Source organism: Crocodylus porosus, unplaced genomic scaffold (assembly GCF_001723895.1).
Source record: "Crocodylus porosus isolate Cpor-Errol unplaced genomic scaffold, CroPor_comp1, whole genome shotgun sequence".
NCBI lineage: Eukaryota > Metazoa > Chordata > Crocodylia > Crocodylidae > Crocodylus > Crocodylus porosus.
Window position 1 is genome coordinate 14,366,993 of NW_017728947.1, and position 7,323 is coordinate 14,374,315.

Below are 7,323 nucleotides of genomic sequence, written 5' to 3' on the forward strand. Positions count from 1 at the left end.
TCATGAGATGCAGCTACTTTTCTGTCTCTGTTGCCTCTTTTAATTCCTTCATGGTGAAAAAGAACCCTGGCCCAAGCTGAAAATTCTTACCAGAGCTCATTGGCTGTGTCAGCAGCAGCACACGCTGTACTTAGAAAGCATGCAAAGGGCTGCGAATGGAAAGCTGCATATTCCCACAAGCCTTTCATGAGTTATAGTTGGAAAACTGATCTTTGAACTGAAATTACAACAACTCCCTCAAACGTTATATTACCATATGTATAATGTGAGGGAAACACTTTTCTGACCAACTGTAAAAAAAAATTTTTTGGACAATCACCAAGGAGGTGACTAAATGGTCAGTTATGGAGGTACCGCTCTTTATGGGTGGGTGGGTGGAACACTTTATTTTTACCCAGTTAGAAGAGCTATGTCTTCCCACAGTGGACATGTTGCCTGACCAAATTTATATTTGCTTTTCCATTTCATACCCTTTTTAAATCATGCACACTTAGACTGCCAGGAGATCTGTTCAAAAGGCTGAATCATTGAGAGTGTCACAGATGGTGGCAAGGCCACCTGCCCCTTTAAGGGTGCAAGCAGCCAGAGAGAAGGCTTGTAGGTGGCAGAGGGGGGCGGGCTGGAGAGTCACCTGACCAGCAGAGGGCCGGCTGGAGATATATAAGCCCCAGGTCTCAGCAGGTGAGGCAGTTCATCTCTGGGAGCCATGCAGGGAGGAGCTCCTGGCAGCAGGGTTTCTGAAGTTGCAGTGAACAGTGTTAACCACTCTGAAATCCTGGGAGAAGGGAAAGCTTACTTGGACAGCAGAAGACTGGGTTTTTCCAAGCAAGGAGCTTTTATTTGCGTTACCCATCTCAGGGAGCTTTGAGGTGTTTGTGGAGATACTTTCATTTAGTGTCTTGGTGGTGCAGAGAACCAGAAAGTCAGGCCCAGCAGAGAGTAGGGCACAGCAGGAGTCCCATGAGCACACTGAAGGGCTAAGACTCGGACCAGCAGGCCCAAGAGCTCAGAGAAGGGCCACAAGTCAGACCAGAGGGTCCACAAGTCCAAGAGGGGCTGTGAACCAGACCAGAGTCTGAGAGCCCAGAGAAAGGGTAGTAGGAGTCAGATTAGAGGGTCCCTGAGCCTAGAGCCCTAAAAAAAGAAGCTGAGTATGGGACCAGGGTGCGAGAACCCAGAGAAGGACTGCATGTGGGACCAGGGGTACTGAGGACCCTGGGAGGGGACTGAGCATGGGACCAGAGTCAAAGAGCCCAGGAGGTGGCTGCGTTTGTGACCTGAGGGTCCTGGAGTTCAGAGGCAGCCTATGCAGGTGACCAGGGGTCTAAGAGCCCAGAGACAGGGGCTGAACATAGTGAGGAGCCCAGAGAGGGGCTATGTAGAAAGCACATCAGATGGAATAGTAACACCTGGGAGGCTTGGGGAGTGGTGTAGGAGTGGGACAGAGCCACACAATTAGTCCTTAAGGCTACAGTTGCCCTGTAGAGGCAGGCTGAGAAGGCCTGTTGGATTTGAAAGCTGAGTTCAGAGAAGTGGGAGTCCAAGAGGGTGATTTGTACCAAAGCTAGATCACCCTAACACCCAAGCAGCCTCCTTTATTTAACCTTTAAATAAGAACAAAGCATGGCAGTCAAGTAATTAAAGGAGGTTTACTTTAGGGACTGAGCTGGGGAGGAGTCACATAGCCACCAGGGGTCATCGCGGATCCCCCTGTGGTGTGGACTTGTCACACAGACCAAAAAAATTTATTGACTGTCAGCAAATAAAGAGGGAGGGCCCAGTCCTAATAGATTCTGACTGAAAATACCAAACGTTAATTTTAAAGTCCAAAACAATACTCATTAGACTGTAGATAGTGGTTCATATTCAGAGTCTTTTTCACTCAAACTTTCAATCTGGTTTTCCCACTTTGTAGCCTGTCCTCATTCTTACCAGTATGGAGAAAAAACATGGGTTTGTTTCTTTGTTGCTTCTTTATGAGGTGTAAAAAAAGGATAAAATAATTTTGTCCATGTTTTTTTACTCTCTGTTTCTCTCCCTGTCTCTCTTTTTAATATTAGAAAATTAGGTCTTGTCCACCCTGGATGATTCAATGATTACTAGAGATTAGTGAAATATTGACACCACAAAAGACTGAGCAGTGAACAATAGAGGGGGAAAATTTAGTCAGGCTGCTTAAAACTTCACATAATTTTGCTTATTTATTTCATTTAAATGCAGAATGAATACTTGGGTCCAGTATAGATAGGATTTAAAGGTGTGGTTTTGGTATATATGAGTTAACATGTGCTAATTAGCACAAAAAGCTTATTGCAGACAAGCTGGTATAAACTAGTATAGCATTACTGACTACAGTGGAGCTATGATAATCTATCTGAGCATAAGATCTGCTTCATTGTTTGTGTGGAAGTTTGTATAAGAAACTGCCTGTTGTGTGTGGTGGGAGAAAGTATAGGGCTGATCACAGATAGCTACATTGCAAAAAATTTCCTGTATGATATATTCATTAGGATTTTATATTGTGATCATTATCTTGAAAACACATCTCTGCTGCAGTGAAGACACAGCACTAATCTGGGCTAGGTCTTGACTGAAAGGATATTTCCACTAATGTTTCAGTGCACATTCCCTGCATTGGAGCATCTAAGACTCCACTTAGGAAACTAGGAAATACCACATTTGACATTCCTGATAGAATCAAAGAGAAGCAGGGCTGGAAAGGACCTCCAAAGATCATCTAGTGCAATCCCCTGCCTGAGGCAGGATCATCCCTATCCAAACCATCCCATACAACCGTCATCTAAACTCTACATAAAACTACCACCCACCCTGACACAATACAGGCCTAACACCCTAACCTGCCACAGGTAAAGCAGGGGAACCATGGCAGCTAACATCCTGTTTCTATGAAATGCTGTCCAATATATGCATGTGGATGATAGGTGCTATAAGGCCTAGGTCCTCGGTGCGTTGACATCTTCCCCATGTGTAATTGGGCTAAGGAGGTTCTATGGTTACCTCCTTCAGCCACTCTCTGATGTTGCCTTCTTACCTGCCACTACTTTGATATTTCTTCTTTTGATATAGGAGTTGGTTCCCTGGGGAGAATCGCCTTGGTCCACCCAGCAAGACTGCTTTATGGAGATCCTTCTCCCCTACATCCCATCCTCACCACACCCTTAGTCATCACTTCCAGAGTGAATCACTCAGGGCTAACCCCTTATCCTGGGATGGGTTGTTCTGTCACCTGACTTCAGGGTTGAAGAAAATGAATCTGGTAGCCCTCTAATTCAACCCTGAAGCTAGTTCTAAGAAGGGCCACTGCCCTTAAGTCCAAAACCCCTGTTAAGGCCTGCCTTTCAAGTCCAGAAAAAGAAAGAACCCTTAAACAAGGCAAGGAACAAAAATGGAAAAACAAAAAACCCTCTAGACACAGTCCCCTAAGGCTCTGTAGAGCAGTCCTACCCCCGGGGGAGCTGAGCCTGCTGGGTCTTCCCACTCCCCTTTCCAGCACCTACTTATAGGTGGCAGCTGCCCATCTGCTACACCCCTGTCGGTTGAGCTCCCTGCAGTACAGCATCTTCAAGCGGTGGTCCTCCACGCACCCGTACCTTATTCCCAGTGCCTCTGCTCTGCCAGACACTGCAGACAGGCATTGAGAGTCTTGCAGCATCCTGATGCTGTAGTCTCTTGTTGGTTGCCCCTCTCCAGGGCCCAGAAGCACCAAGTGCAGCTCGCCTCCCATCAGTCCAGAGCAAGTACTCACTCTGGAAATGTGGTGTGCCACCTCATGTGCCTGCAGCAATTTTCTTTCCTCCTGGGGTGAGTACAGGAAAATTACTCAGGGGCCCCTTTTGCTTTAAAACCCTTCCCATGACAATGCTTAAGAGATCCCAGATAGAGAGCCATACCCGCTGCCATAGAGGAAGGCAAAATCCCCCACAGTCCATACCAGTCTGACCATGAGGTAAAATTTCTTCCTGACCCCAAGTATGATGATCTGTCTGATTTAGAGTGGATGGGGAAAACCCTGTAACTAGGACCGTCTCCCTTTGGTCCCAGCAGGAGCATTGGCACACCAGTCAAAGCTGCCAGCCTAACAACATCCATGACCTCTGAGGGAGGCTTGAAAACACCCTGACACAGAGCAGGAAGGGGGAGGTGGGTGGGAAAAACCTCAGAAGCATGGGAAATATCCATAGCAGAATGTAGGCATAACTATGCTTAAACTAGGCATGGGCAAAATATGGCCCCCAGGCTGGATCTGGCCCACCAGTTGATTTTATCCAGTCCACGGGTGGGTGGAGTGGACAGCGGTACTTGGCAAGCCATGCTCAGGCCCTAGCCTCTGGCTCCAGGTGGTGGTTCTGGCTCCACACTCTGCTTTTGCCATAAGGGATGCTGGGCAGAAGCAGCCCTGCCTGCCGTGCACTGCATGGCAGCCTGGGAGATGAAACCCTAACACACCAGAGGGTAGGGAACAACTCCAGGTGGATCTGGACAGGTTGGAAAAGTGGGCAGAACAGAATAGGATGCAGTTCAACAAGGACAAATGCAAGGTGCTGCACTTAGGGAGAAGGAATCACCAGCACGCTTACAGGCTGGGGGAGGGCCTTCTCAGCAACACAGCAGCGGAAAGGGATCTCAGAGGCATTGTTGACACCAAGGTGAACATGAATTGTCAATGTGACGAAGCAATCAATAAGGCTAACTGCACTGTATCATGCATTAGCAGGTGCATGACGAACAGGTTCAGGAAGATGATATTTCCCCTCTATGCAGCACTGGTCAGGCCACAGTTGGAGTACTGCGTCCAGTTCTGGGCACCACACTTCAAGAGGCATGTGGGCAACCTCAACAGGGTTTAGAGGAGGGCCACTTGTATGGCAGGCAAAGCCCTATGAGGAGAGACTGAGGGATCTGGATCTCTTCAGCCTCCGTAAGAGAAGGCTGAGATGTGATTTTGTGGCTGCCTACAAATTATTGGGGGGGCGGGAATAGGAGATGCTTTGTTTACTGGGACACCCCTTGGAGTAACTAGGAACAATGGTCACAAACTGATGGCAGATTTAGGTTAGACATCAGGAAGAACTTCTTTATGGTAAGGGTTGCCAGAATCTGGAATGGGCTTCCAAGGGAGGTGGTGCTTTCCCCAACCTTGGGGGTCTTTAAGAGGACGCTAAACATGTACCTGGCTAGGATTGTCTGACCCCAGTACTCTTTCCTGCCCAGGGCAGGGGGGCAGACTTGATGATCTGCTAAGGTCCCTTTTGACCTAAACATTTATGAATCTATGAATCTGGCCCTCTCAGGGCTTGCAGAGCCGGACTCCATTTCCCAGACCCCTTGGGAGACACTGGGCAGAAGCAACCCTGCCTGGTCTGCTGGGCACCAGGTGGTGCCAGGAGAGGCTGGGGCCCAAGCGCAGCTCACCTGGGGCCTGCCACACGGTGCTAGGCAGGCAGCTGGGCAGGGCTGCTTCTGCCCAGCATTCTCTGCAGCACCATCATAGGCCAGCCTCTGCCCATAGGGGATGGATCCTGGCTGTGGGCCTCTGCACTGTCCCATACCACCGCAGCCACAGGTTTGGGGAGCAGGTGTGTGTTTATATGCACGCTTACATATGCCAGAAGCCCTGATGGCAGGCCAGGACAGTGCAGAGGCCTACAGCCAGGGTCCATCCCCTGCCCCACAGCCGGCAGGTGCTGGCTCTGGGCTCTGGGCAGGGAGTGGGCTAGGGCATGCTACATTCCCAGCCCCAGGCAGGCTTATGCTTCCACAAACACTGCTGCTCTGGTGCCAGCCCCAGCCCAACTGCAGGGAATGCGTGCCTGTGTGCGCGTGTGTGTGCACGCGCACACGCACGCATGTGGCGCATGTACGTGTGTGGATGTTTGTACCCTCAGCAGGTCACCAAAACTTACGTGGCCCTACAGCCCAAATAGTTAATATATTTGAAGACTGCTTTCATGTCCTCTATTAAGAACCTCTTCCGTAAGCTGAACATGCCTAGCTCCTTCTGCCTCTCCTCATGTGACTTGCCTTCCAAGGACTCGATGATCCTTGTTTGGGCCTCTTGAACTTCTCCATGTCCTTTTTAAAATATGGAGCACAGAACTGCACACAGTACTCCAGATGAGGCCTAACCAGTTTCTAGTAGAGAGGCACTATCACCTCCCTGTCTTACGCCTAATGCTTCTATTGATGCAGTCCAGAACCACATTTGCCTTTTGTGCAGCTGCATCATACTGCAAACTCATATTGTGTCTACCAAGATTCCCTGATCCTTTTTCATAGAACTTTTACATAGGCCTTGTGAAACCCCAGTCCAGAAGAGCATGTGTTTCATCTGTGAAGCTTTATGGCAACCTCTGAACCAAACTCTCCCTGCTTAGAGTGGCATGGCAATAACTCAGCATACAGGGGCTGAGGTAGCATAAGAAAGTGCAAACAGTAGCAGTGTCCCATTCTAGGATATAACCTATATGGTCTCAGAGCCAGTCACAAGCAGTGGGCTGTATTGAAATTTTGCATGACATTTTTTTTCCAGGACATTCTAGCTGTTCATACTCTGGATCATTGATCCAACTAATGACTTAGTTCTTGGTCAGGTAGATAGGGAGCTTATAGTTTATTTGTGTAGATCTCCCCAAATATGCCTTGGAAACCTTTCTAAGTGAAGCTTTTTATAAGTTGTCTCCAAATAAATGTCCCATGAATAATAATTTTAATATTTAAATAGTTTCAATCAGCAGCTGTTTATGATGGTTAATAGATTTGCTGGTTCTGCAATAAGAAGGTCATATATTGCATACTCCTCATCCCTGTTCCCAACTGTTTTTGCAGGCCTCCAGATTTTTCAGAAGAGCCAGGAAATAGAAGGCAGAATTTCTATGTCCACTAAAATGCAATTTTTCTACATCAGAGGATAAAGGTACAGAACATATGGACAAGAACTCAGCAACATAAGAATGTAGTTAGGTGCCCCAGTAGTAGGTGCACACAAAGCCAGTGGCAACTTCTAGTCACTGCTGATCTTGCAAGCACAATAATATGGCTATAGCAACAGCTGTTTTTTTTTCACTCCTCCTTCTCCATTGGTGCCCCGGGTAGTTACCCCTCTCACTTCACCTTACATCACTAAAAGAACTACCATTGAGAGTGGAGATCTCCAGAAAGAGAAAGGTATAGAAGGAAATTGAGTTAGGTTATCCATAAAGGAGAAAAGAGAAAGAGGTGCCAATCTTCAAGAAAGGGAGGAGAGTGGATCCGGCTAACTACAGGCCCATTAGCCTGACTTCTATCCTGGGGAAGATCTTAGAA